Below are 19,830 nucleotides of genomic sequence, written 5' to 3'. Positions count from 1 at the left end.
GGTAGATTGCAAAAATTTTTTCACATTCTGTTTGTTGTCAGTTCACTCTACTGATTGTTTTTTTTGCTGTACCAAAGCATGTTTATTACTTTATTTAGAATATATTTATCAATACAGTCTAGCTACCATGCACTGTGCTAGGAATGGATCTACTGTGGGAAAAAAAATGCAAAACCTGAATTCAAAAAGTTTACAATCCACTGTACATTTATGCATACATTTATAATAAATTTAAAATAAAAAATACAAAACAATCTATTGTGCAGAGTTTAGAAATATTTTTAATTACTTATGTCAATTCACAGATCCCATTCCTTCTGGAATTTTTATATAAAGTATGGTGTCCCAGAACAAGCAGGTCCCGATTCCCCACTAAAATGTGTTTTCTTGTTTTCTTCATCGATACTAACAATTTAGAAGCCATTTGACTTAAACATAATCTTTGAAAAATATAAGTATTCTGTAAAGGTTTAAATCCACTGATAACTAATTTCATGATTTAGCATTTGATTACTTTCTCAGTAGTGAAATTCACTTGACCAAAGGAAATGTATAGGGGAGGATGTATGAAAAGTGCTTTAGGAGTGTGTGAGACTGGATAAGACAGTTTTCAAAGTTCTACCTCACCAAGTAAATTTTGTCCAGATAACAAGCAAGAAAGAGAGATTGGTAGATTAAAGAATTGACCTATTATATTAACAGAAAAGAGTTACCCTAGAAAATCATCTTTGGCATGCAAGTATTAACAGAGACAAAAGTAACCAGTAAATTTTGCTAAGTTCAAACAGAGCATCTAGTATCAGAATTTCTCTAAACATTATCTTTTTTCCCAGTTTTGCATTCTTTGAGGTCACATTCATCACTCCATTTAAAACAGTTAGTTTTCCGTTTATATTTGAATATTAAAATGTAGGTACTGAATCTATTACAATCATTGTCCTCTCCATTATTCATGATATCAAGTGCTTTGAGAAGCTTTTAAAATCTCCGAATGTTAGGTCAGCTCTCTGGCAGTTTACTTCTGGGACAGATGAACATGTAGCCTCTTTTTTCCATCTGAACCATCTTCCAAAGGTCCCCACCTTTTTGGCACCAGGGACTTGCTTTGTGGAAGACAATTTTTCCACAAATGGGGTGAGGGTGGGAGGATGGTTTCGGGGTGAAACTGCTCCACCTCAGATGTTCAGGTGTTAGTTACATTCTCATAAGAAGCACACAACCTAGATCCCTTGCATGTGCAGTTCACAATAGGATTCACACTCCTATGAGAATCTAATGACCCACATATCTGACAGGAGGTGGAGCCCAGGCAGTAGTGTGAGTGATGAGAGTGGCTGTAAATAATAATGAAGTTTTGCTAGGTTGCCTGCCTGCCACTCTCCTCCTGCTGTGCAGCTCAGTTCCTAATAAGCCATTGACTGGTACTGGTCTGCAGACCAGGGTGTGGGGACCCCGGTTCCAAAGGATACATTGACAATATGGCTTATGCATTCAGCTCTGCCTAAGTCCTTCAATTTTACCTGTTTCTTTCATCCAAAACATTACCTTCATATTAAACATGTTTTTCTTAATTAGTTGAATCATCTGTATTACACCTGCTAATCTGATCCACCTCACCTAGCTTTATAAAGGAATAGCACCTCATTTATTTTCTTCAGTTTCACATAAAAAAAGAGTTCCAATTTTAAATAGGTCTGGTCATTCATAGATAATGAATTTGTCCCCAGAGAGTTTCTTTTTGCAATGCAAGATATGAAAGAGATTTTTCTGCTTGCTTTCTCAATTGATAAAATGATTTGTATAAGTCAGTTAGAAACATGTCATTCAGAACATATCCTAGAGTTAAAAATGACAATTTGAAAACCTGAGCGAAATGTCACCCATCCAAAGTGTTTTACATATTTTTTTAGTTTAGTTTAGTTACAAATTTTTTAGTGCATTATGCTGGCCAAAAGGGTAAATTATTTCTAAAGAAACAAAGATAATTGTGAATCTGTATTCAAAAAGTATTAATATTCTAAGAAGTGTCTTAGCTCTTAGTGAAACCCAGAACATGAAAACAATATATGAAATTGCATATTTTATTAGCATGTTTTCTTCCTTTTTACTGAATACCAGGAATTGGCATAATTTCATACCAGAAGAACTAACATCATAAAATCATCCTGTAGGCATAAACATATTGTATTCCCAAGATCATTGCTCTTTTTTCTAATCTTGCTCACATGAGCTAGCATCCTTGGGTTTGCCTTTTCTCCTTCACAAGAAACAGAAAATTGTGTTTTTCCATGTCTCCAAATTATTTTCACTGTTTATAATAATTTATGTAAGTGCTATATCATTCTTTTCCAAATTGTGAATTCATAAAGAAGCATCATACTCCAATTAATTACCAAAGCCACATACTGTATATAAATATGCATTTCAGCTATCAGTTCAGTTTGTAATTTGGTTGCTCAAAAATGCCTGCCAGCTAGTCTTAGGCTTAAAACCAAGATAGAAAAAATAAAAAGACCATAGCTTTCGGTCTGTCTTATATTCCTACTGGCTTGTCTGCTCTCTGTTTACAGTGGACAGTTCTACTTTAATTAGTTGAATCATCTAAATGACAGTGGCTGCACTGATAACTCTTATGAATTAACAACTTTTATTTATTCCTTTGGCTTATTTAATATACTATGTGCACTGATTCCTGCTGTTTGTCTCTTAACCTTAATCCAATATCAGTGTTTATTTGCCTGTAACATTCACATCGTCTTCCTGTTTCAGGTCACAATTGTAAATGTGTGCAATTCATCTCAAGTACAGAGACCGTGCTGGTATAGTTTTTTAAACACTGTACTGGAGATTATAAATGAATTTGGTAGTTATTTAAAGCACCTTTGTTCATTAGTTATTTCCTGGGGTATAACATAACATAGGAGAGGTAGGTAAGACCAAATTACAAAACTGGTGAGCTTTAGGACAAATTTTATCCATAGAATTGATTGTGTGCTATATGTATTTTTTCTTGATGCTTATTTTCATTCTTTAAAAAAGCAAACTTTTTCTTCAGGTCATCATAGAACCCAATCTGCTCTATTCTCTTATTTCACATTCAGTTCACATATTAATAGCCTTCCTGGCCCCTGTAGACATCTGTTTGCAGCTCTATGAGCTAGACGAAGTCTAAGGTTCCATAGAGCCACAGGAAGATAATAAACTTAAAGATTTCTATTTTACAATATGTTCAATTCCATCACTGATTTGTTATTAAACATTAAACTGTGAAACAGAGATATTAAAACATTAAATGTGGACAAACAATGTAAGTCCCATTAGCCTACAGGGGAAGCAATGAATGGTCTCATTTAATGTGTAGAAAGTTGAGTAGCAGAAACTCTGCAAATGAAATTAAGTGCTATGCCTCATTGAAAAAGCTTAGAGCTCTCCAAGGGGAGACCTGAGTTCCAGTACGCAGCAAATAACAGACAGTGCTTCTAATTTAGCTGTAATTTTGAAATGGTTAGCTGGCAAAAGATATTGAGAAGAAGGTTGTAAATAATCTAACCCTGCAGGAAGCCAAGGAGTGTCCATGTCAATGAAGCTCTCAAGAATCAAACTGAAATAAAAATATGCTGTATTTTTATTTTCCATTAACTGAGTAATTTCCAATTTCCGTCCCCCCATATCTGTTCCAAAGAAACTAGTTTTATTTTTTGCGTGATTCTTAATCAGACCTCTCCTCTCAACTGATTCAATGATCACTTTTTTAAAACTATTTTCATTATTATTTGACATTTTCTGCTCTAACATCACTTTGACACATTTCTGTGTTAAATTTCTATGAATCCGAAAATTGAGGAAAGACTGAATTGTAATCTAGTTTCACTCAGCTTGCTTTCAAAATCGATCTTCAAATGTTTGCAAGTAAAGGGAAGGCTGTGATGCAGGGATTGCAAATGGACTGCAAAGGCAGCTGATGGCTCTTCAGGTGAAAACAACACTAACCTGCAACCTTTCTTCAGCACAATCTCCCTCTCTCTGCAGCAACAATTATAGAGCTTGCATTGAACAATTCTATTTTATAAAGGCCTTCTCTATAAAAGTCATTTTAATTTTTTTCAAATATTGTATATATCTCTTAATTAAAGACATGACAACTGTTTAATTGTCTCCCTCCCTACAGCCAGGGAGATTTTCCCTCATTTCTCTAAAAGTTGTGAGTGTACTTATAGACTTGTAACCAGCCCTGGGGAAAATACTTTCCCCCATTTTTTCTATAGAGAATCCTAAAGGGATGTCATTATTAAAATAACAAAACTTTTGGAGCGCTCTTATATTCACAGAGAGAGAATTGTTGGAAAAGAGATAAATGTATACCTTTAATGGAATTCTTTAAATTAAGAGAGAGCCTCACTGCCTCAGTACTGCTTTGGAATTATGCATCACCTCCCCATGTTAGGGTGCCAATGCCCCATATTTGTACATAGGTAACACTTGACCAGTGTCTCAGGGAGTATGTGTGTATGTGCATCTCAGAATCAACCAGGTCTTCATTTTCAATAGTCTAAGCCACTTTCACTTCATTGCTATTTAATAATTCATTTCCAATGGTCAAAGCTGAATAAGATTCAATAATTTTGTAATCTTCTTCTACAATAAGTGAAACAGAAGCCACCGCAAAATGTGCATAAACACACACTTGAATACGTACAAATGTCACACTCCTATTCATTCTGAGAAAAAAAAATTCTAATTACCTAGAAATTAAACATTTACAAAGTTTAGATTGATTACAATAGTATCCAATGTTTTTAAATCTAAGTGCCTGATACTAACAGTAGACAACAGCTATGTTTTTGACATCTAAGTAGATAATAGTATTAGCCAGCAATTTGCACACTTTCTTTCCTACACATCACAGTGTCCCTTTAAATAAATGTTATTATATGTGTTTTTATAAACAAGAAAATTAAGACCTGAAGTATTTAAATAATTTAGTCAAAACTCATAAAGGTAGTAAGCGTCAAATTTGAAAATTATTGTTTTTAACATTATTTGATGAAGTAATCATTTTTAACGTATATTTTCTGGGGCAAAGTTTTGCCTAACCACATTACCCTCACAGAGAGGGTATCACCCCTTATTATTTATCCTATTGAAATTCTATACTTCAATGGCTCATCACAATTGTAATCAAATAATTAATTTTTATTGTCTCTCTTTCTTTCTGGATTATAAATTTCATGGGAGTATAATTGTTTACATTTTGCTGCTGCTGCATTTCAGCTTTTAGAGTGGTGATCAGCATACAAGAAGTACTCTATATATTTGTTAAAATAAATAATTAAATAATTACATAGCAAGTCTCTAATAGGTTGGTGGATTTCCCAGGATACATCATTATTCTTACAGTTTACATAATGCTAGCTCACAATTGAGGAAATGCTTGATAAAATGATGTACTCTGACCAGTTTATGATTATACTATTTAGTTCTAACATTTCATATGAATTTCTTGGGAAATGAAGACAGTAGTTATTTACTGCTTAGGTTTGCAGAACACAAATGTATGTCTTTAATTAGCACATTGTCATAGAAAAGAGTATCTTTGTATCTTTCAAGCATGAATAATCAAATGCTATGTGACATTATGATAATATAATTATATTATATATACATTACATTTATGTCTATGCTGTGCCTGAAACTGTGCTTGTCAGATCTCATTTAATTGTCACAACACATACAGTATTATTATGACAGGCTGTATTAATGTTCCTGTTTTGTAAATATAGACGTTAAGCTTAGAGGGGATAGAAACAAAATGTTTAAAGATAGGCTATTCTTAAACAATTGTCTATCACTAGAGAAAGGCTAGTGATATTGTACCATTATTAAATAACATGAATTTTTATCATATGTTAGATTCCACAAATTACTTCTCTCTGGCAATGTCTAAAGGAATGGAGTTCTTTATAAAAGAGAAAATTAATAAAAATAAATAAAGTTTCAAGGATAAGAATTTTCATCTTTCCTTACAATAAGAGACTAGAAATATCCTGATATATTCTTTCTCTTTCCAAAGAGGCAATGAGAATTATTGCAATGAATAATTTATATATTTTATCATGTTTGACCTCTAAAAAATCAGATTGTAATCTTGGCAGCTTGCTGATATGCAATAAGAAATTAAACTGAGAAATGATGCTACAAAAAAAAAGAAAAAGACCTTCTCAGTCACTCCCCCAACTTCCCCTACTTTTAACATCTTGAATTTGTGTAGTATATTTGTTACAGTAGAAGAATCAATGTTGATGCATTATGATTAACTAAGGAGTGAACATTGGAGTTCACTCTCCGTGTTGTACATTCTCTTGGCCTGTCTGTAATGAAATGTATCTACCATTATAGTATCATATGGAGTAAGTTTTATTGCCCTACAATTTTTGGTTTTCTCCTAGTCATCCTTTTTAATGCCTCCTTAAAGGAAAAATTGACAAAGAAATATTACACATGGAAAGAAGGCACCTCTCTGTGGAGGAGAAGCAAGAGGTGAGCAGGAAGTTGGCAGAGATTGGGGTGGAGTGGTAGTTCCAGGATCTGTCTCTCACTGACAGTACATAGAATTGTGAAGCAAGTGATGGCTCTTTCTCCTTTTTCAGAAGAGATTGGAAAACTAAGGGTTAAGTTAGTGAGCATTATTATGTACAGTGCACTGACTAGGCAAAAATTAAGCGCAAAATTTGTTACTCCTCCTAGGAAAAACACTGTCAGGCACACTGAAACCCAAGGATCATTTTCAAATGAGCAATTAGCATTTTAAAAGCCTAGTTTCACCAGAATGCACTGCTGGAATATAATAATATTTCACAAAGAAATAAATTATCTAAATGGTATTGTTCAAGAATGGAGAGCACCAGAGCCTGCATTTCACAACCTGATATTCTAGCTTAGGCCATTTTCATAGATCAGGATATGAGTAGATAGAATCAGATTTGAATGTATGAATTATGACTTCATAGGATGTTTTGAGAGGTGCTAGGAAAGTTTCTGTACCCTTAAATATCTCTCTACCTGGCTTGTCACACTGCTCTCCTAAGATCTGAGAGATTAATGGCTTTGAGTTAATTTGTAGATGTTTGGAATTAATGTATGTGTCTTTTTTTTACACTTTAGTTCAGTTTGTTCTGTTATTTCTTTGTTGAGGCACTGACAGAATAGGAGATTGAATAGGAGGGAGGAAGGCATGAAACAATGTAATTTCAGAGCATTGGGAATGTCTAAGGTGTTCAGGTCTGTGGAAGAAACTTAATGGCAACCAGAGGACAGTATAAAGGCAGTTGGTACCCAGGGTTCAGGTAACTAGGGCTTCCAGTGGTGGAAAATGGAAATCAAAGGGAAAATGAGAAGGCAATAAACCACACCCTGGGTTTGTCAGAGGACTGCATAGGACCAACTCTAGGCATAAGACTCAACTAAGTTCAGTGTTAGTTTGCTGAGAAGACAGATAAAAATTGGTACCTGGGTACATTGGTCAATAACATTCCAATATATGACCTCATTATCATCCATTTCTCTTTCCATTCCAACACTGTTTCTATGCAAATGTGTCGCACATTTCCAGGAAATTGGAAAAAAGCAGCAGGAGCTGACAGAGCAGAATATAACTAAGGGGTATTTGAGACAGATGCTGACTATGTCCTGCCCACACCCCTTAGATCTTTCAAGCTGCTTGGCAATTGACAGTAACATCATATGTGCCTGGGGGCTCTTATTATTCCCCTCTGAAACTGAAAATATCAAGGAATTAATCCTCCTCTCCCTCCTTCTTAGCACTCCCCAAACAATGACTTCTGGCTTCTTGAATTGTGTTAAATTTGAGGCACGTGTTCGGCACATTTCCAGAATTTTCTCCTGGGTTTTAGATCCAGCTGCCCACTGTGATATGTGGCTCCATAGTGACCACTGCCTTCCCTTCCTAGGATCATCTCCACACTCCCAGCCAGAGTTGTTGCATTTCCCAAACAGGCCATCGTTTACGCCAATCCATGTCTGCAATTCTGTCCTTAGGACAGAAGTCAAATGGTGTACAAGAAAGAAATTATGATATTACTGACATCTGGGTAATTACGGATAATGTGATTAAAATCCACTAATTTGAAACATCTCTTTCAAGAAACATGGATACTGAGGCTGTAGTTAAATTTGACAAAAATTTCAGAAGGAGGTATTATATAGCAGACACTATATAGGTTTAGTAGTATGTTATTTTCTTACATTCTAATTTCATTAATGGCCAGCTATGATTTTCACCCATTCAATTCATAATTTTTGTCTTGCTAGGTTTCAACAATCAGGGGATAAATCACAACATCACATAAACTATGCTGTTAGGCAATTTTGTTGTTGCGTGAACACCATAGAAGGTACTTATTCAAACTTAGATGTTACAGCCTACCACACGCCTAGGCTATATGGTGTAGGCTATTGTTCCTAGGCTACAAATGTGTACAGCACATTACTATACTGATTACTGTAGATATGTTTTGGCTATGTCCCACCCAAATCTCATCTTGAGTATAAGTCCCACAATTCTCGCATGCCCTGGGAGGAACCAGTGGGAGGTAACTGAATCTTGTTGGACATGGTCTTTCCCATGCTGTTCTCCTGATAGTGAATAAGACTCCCAAGATCTGATGGTTTTAAAGGTGGAATTTTCCTGCACAAGTTCTCTCTTTGACTGCCACTATCCATGTAAGGCATGGCTTGCTTATCCTTGCCTTCCACCATGATTGTGGGGCCTCTCCAGCCATGTGACACTATAAGTCCATTAAATCTCTTCTTCCCAGTCTCAGATATGTCTTTATCAGCATCATGAAAACGGACTAATACAGTTGACAATTTAAGACAGTGTTAAGTATTTGTGCATCTAAACATATCTAAACATTTAAAAGATACAGTAAAAATATAGTATACTCTTATGGGACCACTGTCCTATATGCAGATTGTTATTGACTGAAATGTATTATGTGGCACATGACTGTACATGAGAGATATTAATTCCATATTGGACATATGGCTTTCAAATATTTTCTCCTAATCCATAGGTAGTCTCTTCACTCTGTTATTTGTTTTCTTATTGTGTAGAAGCATTGACATCTTTCTAAAAAATCAATTGATTATAAATGTGTGGATTTATATCTGGGCTCTCTATTACGTTCCATTGGTCTATGTCTGTTTTAATGCCAGCTCCTGATTTCTATAGTTTTGAAGCATTTTTTTCAGTCAGATAGTGTGATGCCTTCAGCTTCCTTCTTTTTGTTAAAGAATGCTTTAGCTACTTATTGTGCTCTATTGTGGTTCCATAAAAATTTTAGATAGTTTTTCTATTTCTATGAAAACTGTCAGTGGAATTTTGATAGGAATTGCTTTGAATTTTTAGATCGCTTTGGGTGGTATACACATTTTAATAATTTAATTATTCCATTTCATAAACACAGGTTAGTTTTCTACTTATTTGTATCTTCTTCAATGTCTTTCATCAGTATTTTATAGTTTTCAGTGTACAGGTCTTTCCTCTCTTTGATTAAATTTATTCCTAAGTATTTTATTTTATTTTTTGTAGCGAATGAAAATGGGATTGTTTTCTGATTTCTTTAGTGGCTAGTTTGTTGTTAGTGCATAGAAATGTTATTCGTTTTTGTATATTGATTTTGTTTCCTGAAACTTTACTGAAATTTGTTTCTTAGTTCTAAGAGTCATGATAATTCTTTAGCATTTCTGTATATAAGAACATGTCAGCTGCAAACAGGGACAATCTAACTTCTTCCTTTCAAATGTGGATGTCTTGTATTTCTTTCTCTTGCCTAATTATTCTGTCTAGGATTTCTAGTACTATACTGAAAAAAAGTAAGGGACAGCGGGCATCCTTCCTGATCTTAGAGGAAAAGCTTTCAACTTTTCACCATTGAGTATGATGCTAACTGTGTGTCCATCACATGTGGCTTTTATTGTGCTGATGAGGTACATTCCTTCTATGCTGTATTAGTATGTTTTCAAGCTCCTGATAAAGATATACCCAAGACTGGGAAATTTACAAAAGAAAGGTTTAATGGACTTACAGTTCCACATGGCAGGGAGGGGCCTCACAATCATGGTGGAAGGTGAAAGGCAAGGAGGGGCAAGTAATGTTTTATGTGGATGGTGGCAGACAAAGAGAGAGAGAACTCATGCAGGGGAACTCCTCTTTATGTAATGATCAGAACCTGTGAGACTTATTCACTATCATGAGAATGGCACAGGAAAGACTTCCCCCGATGATTCAATTACCTCCCAGTAGGTTTTTTTTCTATGATGCATGGGAATTGTGGGAGTTAGAATTCAAGATGATATTTGAGTGGGGACACAGCCAAACAATATCATATACCTAGTTTGTTGGAAGTTTTTATAATGATAAGATTGCAAATTTTGTTGAAAGTATTTTCTGCATCTATTGAGATGATCATATGATCTTTGTTCTTCACTATGTTAATGTGGTGTATTGCATTTACAGATTTTAGTATACTGGATTATCCTTGCACCCCCAAAATAAATTCTGCTTGATCATGGTGAATACACCTTTTAAAGTGCTCGTTAATTGATCTGCTATTATTTTGTTGAAGATATATATCTATATTTACAGTGGATAGTGGTCTGTGATTTTCTTTAGCTTGTAGTGTCTTTGGCGTTGCTATCAGAGTAAAGTTAGCCTTACAAATGAATTAGAAAATATTCTCTCCTCTTCAATTTTTGGACTGGATAAGTATTGATGTTCTTTAAATCTGTGGTAGAATTCATCAGTGATGGCTTCCAGTTCTGGGTTTTCTTTGCTAGGAGACTTTTTATTATTGATTCACTCTCCTCATTTGTTATTGTTCTATTCAGGTTTTCTACTTCTTCATGATTAAGTATTAGTAGGATGTATGTTTGTAGGAATTTATCAACTTTTTCTAGGTTATTCAATTTGTCCGTTTATAATTGTTCATAATGATCTCTTATGACACTTTGTATTTCTGCATTTATAATTGTAAAGTCTCCTCTTTCATTTCTGGTTTTGAGATAGTTCTCTTTTTTTCTTATGAGTTTCAGTAAATGTTTGTTGATATTGTTTATATTTTCAAAAAACCCAAACCTTAGTTTCATTGATGTTTTCTGTAATATTTTCTAAATAAAATATTTAAGAATAAATGTAACTAAGGAAGTAAAAAACTGTACACGGTAAACTATAAAACAATAAGTCAATAAATAAATCTATTTCATTTAGTTCTGCTCTGATTTTTATTATTTTCTTCCTTCTCATAACTTTGGGTTTATTTTTTTCTCCTTTCTTTTCTAGATCCCTGAGGTGTCAAGTATGATTGCTTTTTGAGGACCTTTCTTCTTTTTCAGTGAAAGCATTTAGTGCTATAAATTACCGTCTTACAACTGCTTTTGCAGTTGTGTTTCCATTTCATTTTGTCTCACATAATTTTTAATTTCTGTTCTAATTTTTTGTTTAACTCATTGATTGTTTAGAAGCATGTTGGGTTGGTTCCAAGTCTTTGCTATTGTGAATAGTGCTGCAATAAACATACATGTGCATATTTCTTTATAGTAGAATAATTTTTAATACTTTGGGTATATACCTAATAATGGGATTGCTGGGTCAAACAGTATTTCTAGTTCTAGATTCTTGAGAAATTGTTACACTGTCTTCCACAATGTTTGAACTAATTTACACTCCCACTAACAGTGTAACAGCCTTCCTATTCCTCCACATCCTCTCCAGCATCTGTTGTTTCCTGACTTTTTAAATGATCGCCATTCTAAATGGCATGAGATGTTATCTCATTGTGGTTTCAATTTGCATTGCTCTAATGACCAATAATGATGAGCTTTTTTTATCTTTGTTGTCTGTGTAAATATCTTCTTTTGAAAAGTATCTGTTCATATCTTTTGTCCACTTTTTGATGGGGTTGTTTGTAAATTTCTTTAAGTTCCTTGTAGATTCTGGATATTAGCCTTTTGTCAAATGGATAGATGATAAAATTTTTTCCCATTCTGTAGGTTGCTTGTTCACTCTGTTGACAGTTTCTTTTGCTGTGCAGAAGCTCTTTAGTTTGAGTAGATACCATTTGTCAATTTGGGCTTTTGTTGCCATTGTTTTTGGTGTTTTAGTCATGAAGTCTTGCCCTTGACATGTCCTGAATGGTATTGCCTAGGTTTTCTTATTTTTATGTTTTAGGTCTTATGTTTAAATCTTTAATCCATCTTGAGTAAATTTTTGTATTGGGTGTAAGGAAGGGGTCCAGTTTCAGTTTTCTGCATATGACTAACCAATTTTTCCACTACCATTTATTAAATAGGGAATCCTTTTCACATTGCTTGTTTTTGTCAGGTTTGTCAAGTATCAGATGGTTGTAGATATATGGTGTTATTTCTGAGGCCTCTCTTCTTCTGTTCCATTGGCCTATATATCTGTTTTGGTACCAGTATTATGCTGTTTTTGTTACTGTAGCCTTGCAGTATAGTGTGAAGTCGGGTAGTGTGATGCCTCCAGCTTTCTTCATTTTGCTTATGATTGTCTTGGCTACACAGGCTCTTTTTTGGTTCCATATGAAATTTAAAGTAGTTTTTTCTAATTTTGTGAAGAAAGTCAACAGTAGCTTGATGGGAATAGCATTGAATCTATACACTACTTTGGGCGGCATGGACATTTTCATTATTTTCATTCTTCCTATCCATGAACATGGAATGTTTTTCCATTTGTTTCTGTCTCTCTTATTTCCTTGAGCAGTGGTTTGTAGTTGTCCTTGAAGAAGTCCTTCACATCCCTTGTAAGTTGTATTCTGAGGTATTTTATTCTCTTTGTATCAATTGTGAATGGGAGTTTGCTAATTATTTGACTGTTTGTCTATTATCAGTGTATAGGAATGCTTGTGATTTTTTTCACATTGATTTTGTATCCTGAGCCTTTGCTGATTTTGCGTATCAGTGTAAGGAGATTTTGGGCTGTGATGATGGAGTTTTCTAAATATACAATCATGTCAGCTGCAAACAGATAATTTGACTTCCTCTCTTCCTATTTGAATACCCCTTACTTTTTTTTTTTTTCTCTTGCCCAATTGCCCCAGCCAGAGCTTTCTTTCTTTTTTCTTCTTCTTTTTTTTTTTTTAATTTNTACTTTAAGTTCTGGGGTACATGTGCAGTTCCTGCAGGGTTGTTACATAGGTATACACATGCCATGGTGGTTTGCTGCCTCCATCCCCCTGTCACCTACATTAGGTATTTCTCCTATTGTTATCGCTCCCCAATCTCCACACTCCCTCTATCCCTCCCCTACTCCCCCACCCCCCAATAGATCCCAGTGTGTGATGTTCCCCTCCCTGTGTCCATGTGTTCTCATTGTTCAACACCCACTTATGAGTAAGAACATGCGATATTTGGATTTCTGTTCTTGTGTCAGTTTGCTAATAAACAGAAACAATGACAAAACCACATGATTATCTCAACATATAAAGAAAAGGCCTTCAATAAAATTCAACACCCCTTCATGCTAAAAACTCTCAATAAACTAGGTATTGATGGAACATATCTTTTGATGGTATCACATAAATCCTGAAAGTTTGTTCATTCTTTCTTTCTCAATGACTTTATATTTTCAAATAACCTGTCTTTGAGCACATAGATTGTTTCTTCTGTTTGATCAGCTCTGCTATTGGTGCTTTCTATTGCATTTGTCATTTCATCATTTTATTATTCAGCTCCAGAATTTTCACTGGGTTTTTTTTTCATTATTTGAATCTCTTGGTTACATTTCTTATTGTAGTCTTTTATCATTTTTTCTGGTTTTATTTAATTGTTTCTTTTTTTTTTCCTTGAAGTTCTCTGAGCTTCCTTAAAACAATTATTTTGAATCCTTTGTCATGCAGTTTATATATAATTTCTGCAGGGTCATTTACTGATAAATTATTGTATTCTTTTAGTTTTATGTCTCCTTGGTTTTTTATGTTTCTTGTTGCCCTACCCTGATATCTGTACATTTGATGGAGATGAAAACTTTTCCAGACTTTCTGAGCTACTTTTTCTGTGGAAAGACATTTCCCTACTGGAAGTGGGAGATGTGACAATGCTTGCTTAGTGGGGTGAAGTGGTCTAATATCAGTGAGTGTGCAGCTGTGTAGTCTTTGTGCAATTCTATTGGCTGAGGTCATTGTTTACAAATATTTCCAGTATTCTCAGTGGTCAATATTTTGGATGTATTCAGTGGTAACAAGGGTTCTTGGGGTTTCCAGAAGCAATGGCTATTAAAGTTCTTTCAATCTCTTTTTCTCCCACCAGAGATGTAAATGAGGGAATCTCTCCTGGCATTGGGTCCGGCTTGTGGGCCAACTTACAGTTACTTACACTAGAGTGTGAAATAGCTCACTATGGTGATGACTCCTGTGTCTGAGATGTAGCATGCCAAGCATAGCCACAGAGCTTTGGTTTAAAGTGTGAGGAACATTATGGCTCCAGGATTAGGGCATGCATTGGGTTGGAAAAGGTAGAAGTTCTTTTCCAGAAGCAGTTCAACACTAGCCACTTTCTGAGTGGGGGATGGTGTGCAGCCATTTATACCTCTCAGGAGTTCCTTGGTGAATGTGGTTATTAGGTACGTCAGTGGCAAAATGTGATGGTGTCCTCTGTGGAGTAGGCTACTAGAAACCAAGGTGGTTCCCACTGCATAGCTGATACTGATATCCTCCACCTTTATTCTTTGCCCCTAGTTATCTTCTGGTATCTCAGATATGACAGTCAGCAGTAATCTTTTCCAAGTAGATTTTCTTATTTTTTTCTTTTTTTGTTCCACTGCACTACTGAAGATTTTAATGAGTCTTCAAATGCTCTCTAGGCTATTTTGGGTTGTGGATAGCTATCTGTATGGCTTTTTGTGTGGGAATGGGGTGAACCCTCTCCTATTCTATCATCTTTGTGACATCACCTTTTTTGGTCACACTGTTTGGACAAATCAACAAGTCTTATTATACTAACTCCTAATTATTTGTTGGTTCTGTCCATTTACTTCCAAACCATAAGAGTATCCTAGTTGAAATCACCATTTTTTCACTTTGAAATTGTTATAATATATTAAGAGTGAGATGATGTTTCCGAATAATATCTATTCTTTTTTTCTATGCTCCACAATGCAGCCAAAGAGATTTTTCCAAGACATAATTCTGACTTGCTTGCTTAAAATGATCAATTATTCTCATTGTTCAAATCACCAAATTTTGGTATGCTGGACAAAGTTTTTTATTACTTGGTCCCTGAATACTTTTTTAGTCTCATCTTAGTTCAGACCCTGTTCTGATTCCACATTCAATAAATACTCAAGATCTTATAAATTGTTTATGGCTTTGCCAATTTTGCAGGTGTTCTTGCAGAAAGAACTTGTATAGAATTATAGGTATCAACATAAATAAATTCTGTGATTTTCTTTCCCTTTCTGTTTGCTTCCCATTCCTGTGTACTAACTACCATGGATCTTATATAAGATTCATTCTCTCTGATTCACTCAAGAAAACTTCATCTCTCCTTCTTACCATCACCATAATCAATACATCTCTCTGTTACAGACTTTGGACATATGAGTCTTTCTTTCTTTTAGGCTACATATTCCTTGGGGCAAAGGACAAGGGACTATGTACCTTGAGAGCTCAGGAAACTGGACAATGTTTAGCATAAGTAGAACATCAATAAAATAGTTGTCAAATTGATAAATAAGCATGGATTGTATATTTTTTCTTCTTTTGTTTTCATCAGCTTTCTTTCCAAATCATTAATTGAGACATTGATCACCACCTGAGGAGGTCTGTCCTCCAGACCCCGAGTCAATGACAGATGAATGAAATACACTCTCACACACAGAATGTAGTATAAGAGTCAGGCTAGGGGGTCGTCAGCTGCTCTCAGAGGGCAATACAGATAATTGACTCCTACTTGCTGTTCCTCCTCACATTTATTCAGTATAGATTTAATAACAGAGGTTTTAAGTCAACATGCTTGTGGATAATTAACATGGGTAAAAGAGTGGCTTTATGAATGATATAAGCTTTTGGTTCCAGGGCCCAGAGTAAATACCATTAACAGGTACTCCCTTTTCAACCGCCCCCTGAGAGGACCATTCAGTACAAAGTTTACATGAGTAAACAGAGTAGAGACAAAGGAGTGTAGGGTAAACAGACTTAACTGGGGAAGCTTTTATTATCCCTAATCTTCACCCTGTGATCTAATGTTCTAACGTAAGAACTGGCTGCCTTCAGCCAGTCTCATTAAAACCTTTTGGCCTTCCAAAATGTTGGAGACTATAATTTTATTTCCCTTAATATTTTGCCAACCACCTGAGGGAATCTCAACAATTAATGATAAATTTCTACTCCATCTCGCCTAGTTTTACATGTTCAGATTCTCATGCTTATTTCAAACAGATTTTGGAGAAAATTACTTTGAAAACAAATCTGTAATATATTTGAAGAGAAAAAAGGATAGGAAGAAAAGAGGAAATGAAAAGCAAATATTTTTCTGGACTTATCTTCTTGGTTACATTTCTACAGAGAAATTAAGCTCATGGAAAGAGCAGCAATATGGTATCCTCTCTTTCTTAGATTCATTATCTTGCTCTGTCTCTCCTCTTCTAGAGTTATATTCATTTTGTGCATATGTGGTCTCTTGAGTGTCTCCTTTCACCTTTCCTCATATTTCCAAGAGCTCCATCAGTCTCTAATATTTTTTATACCTTGGAGAATCCCCACATATTGTGGGGACATTTTTCTTATTCTTTGATTTTCACTGATATTGCTTTATGTTAAAATATATATACTTTACAGGAAACGAAAGATATAAATATGGGCTCATAAACTTGATTCCAAAATGATTATATTATTAGTAGAAAAGACACCAATAAACACTTTAACTCCTTGTAGTTTATGTATTATTTGAATAAATAATAAACTGAAAAGAAAATACCACCAAAGATTGCTTAATCATGATTTTTGATACATAGTTCATGTTCTGTTCCCTATCTTCCAGATTATTATAGGCCTGATTAAGAGCATTTTGAATCTGTTGGAGATCACTGTTGCTGAAGCCAAGCAGACAAAGACACAGAGTTCTACAGAAAGCTGAAACTATCCAAATTCCATCTGATATAGATGAAACCAACCAGTGTGTTACTTACAGTTTGGGTTGGGGAGAGGAATTTCTCCTTGAGTTTTGAAGGTTCAAAGTCAGAAGTGTATGCTGGTGAATAACTGAATGATAAGCACTTTTTTAAATTAAAGGACAATACTCAAAATCAGTGCCATAATGTAAGTTGTTAAAAGCAGTTACAGAGAATCAAGATGTATAGCTAAGAAATTAAAATTAATATGGATAAGGACAAAAACAACTGTTAACAACTTATTTGCAATTTAGTACAATTGTCTGAAAAGGCGTTTGGTGTCTGTGGCTGTCTTGAGCATATCAATTGTGACATTACATGTGGATAAAATATTCATGATTAAAGGCAAAAGATAAGAGAAACAGAGATTTACATTCCTTCATTCTTTACTACATTCTGGGCCTCGATTATTTATTAGCAAATGGCACAAAAATGTAGCCAGGTCTCGAAGAAAGTCCTGTGACAGTCAGTAATAAAATATAGATGCCTTTACTTTCCAGGCTTCTTAGAGTAGATCTTTTAACAATCTGAGAAGCAAAATGCCAAGGTCTTACTTGGTAGAACAATAGTATACCAAGCTCTTTCTTGGAGTTCCTATTCAAAGTGACCTCAGCCCAATAATGTCACTACAGTTCCCACAGTTGGAGAGGAAAGCTTTATAATTTTAAATCCCCTCAGGAAATTCTGGAACCTTTCATGATGTCTTAGAAAGTTTTCTTTCTTGTGACCTCTGCATATAAAAACATCAAACATTATCATTTAAGTGCTGAAGTCTGTTTAAATCAAGAACGCCATTTCATGTGAAGCTTAAAACACATGGAGACATTAAGAAAATGGATATCAAGTAGAATTGCATTTCCTAAAATAACACAGATTTGTTGCTTGGCAAATATTAGATAATAAGAGTTTTTGAAGAAAGTTTAAGTTGCTGAATTTGTGAAGAAATGAATTTCATATAATCAGTGAGCTAATTTCATGTACAAATTGGACAACAGGACAAAGGGGAGCTGCTGGAATTATAAAATAAGAGACAATTATTGGATTAGAATGAACCAATACTAATATGCCAACGAGGTAATTAGCAGAGTAGAAATGCAATTTCATAAGACTTGTAGAAAAAAATTACCATTAACAATCCAAGATCTATTATAGGAAGAATTTGACTTTTCTTATGGTGGCGAGAGAGGCTATGGTAGCAAAGTAAATTTATGGAGTTTTAATTTAGGAATAAAAGGGAAAAAAACAGATTTACAAAAAACAATACAAAAAAATCTGTAGCTGAAGATTGGTTTCAAAAGCTGTTAACTCATCTCAGGCAAGAGCATGTAATTGGACATAACCTGGGCTGTGTGTGCTGATCTCAGACCAGTCACTAATGAACTTTGGACAAGTCACTAATGAACCTTGGACAAGTCTTTGCATCTCAGCATTCACATTTGCAAAAGGAGGAGGTTGTATTACGTGATTGCTGAAATTCTCCTTCCATAATTCTGTAAAATGCTGCTACTAAAGGATCTAATAAGAAATTTCACTTTATATTTCAAATTGTCCCTAATATTATACAGATAAACAAAATAAGCCATGGCTTAGGTAATATAATAGAGACAACATTCTATCACTATACTTTTCAGTCTTACCTCTGAGGCTGCATATAATCTAAGTTTGAATGTTGTTGAAAAGTAACAAAGTCTACACTTCATTTCAGCAGTATACATAGGCTGTATGTTGGTTGACAATGCAATCTTATTTCTATTTGGAATGAGAAAATTTGACAGTCACAAAAGAAATCTATTAGAATATCAAGGAAAGGCTGAGTAGATTATTACCCTAAACGTAGCTTAAAAGATGGCCATAATGATACTATTTATAACAGAATGTTGATGTATGCCTTAAAAAATTTCTGAAGGGATATATTCCAAATATTTTTCTTTGGTGACAGAGGGCAGGAAAAAAAATATGGGTGATTTTCACTATTTTAACAGATCTTAAATGTTTGAATTTTTTTAATTATCAGGCAATATCCTATAGTCCCTTATAAACAACATAAAGATACACATTTAAGAGGTCAGTTGTGGCCCTAGTGAATAGCCATAACTTGTGAGTATTGTGAAGGACATTTTCCATTGGACCAAGAGATGCAAACACAAAAGGAAAAGAAACCCCTACCTCACTCCAAGTCCATGCTTTTGGTTACTTTTTGGAAAAATCCCTAACTGTGGAGTGCTACTTAAATCCAACCTTTACTGATCCATTCCCTAACTCTTCAAGATGAAGAGGTTAAGTTTTGGGCAAGCGCGAGTTCCTATAAGGCAACTAACTTTTAAGGTCAAGACTATGTCGATGATACTCCCAGATGTTATGTTTTCCATCTCTGCAGATTAATTTACTAATTGGACCTTATAAAATGTCTCTGTCACAACCAGGTAAATTGTGCAGTTTTAAGAAGTAACATTCCTTATGACTGAAGGGCACTGACAGGCTATAGTGACCTATAATATATATTTTTTCAAATCTACCATTTCTTCCAGGAAGCCAGTGTAGGCGATCCGCTCCAAAAGCATCCAATTTAATATAAAAGGAACTAGTTCACATCTAGTTTTGGCTCTCTAGTGAAAGGACAAAGCTTC

The sequence above is a fragment of the Cebus imitator genome, unplaced genomic scaffold (assembly GCF_001604975.1).
Source record: "Cebus imitator isolate Cc_AM_T3 unplaced genomic scaffold, Cebus_imitator-1.0 Scaffold10, whole genome shotgun sequence".
Classification (NCBI taxonomy): domain Eukaryota; kingdom Metazoa; phylum Chordata; class Mammalia; order Primates; family Cebidae; genus Cebus; species Cebus imitator.
The sequence above is the reverse complement of the archived record's forward strand: the minus strand, read 5'-3'. Positions refer to the sequence as shown.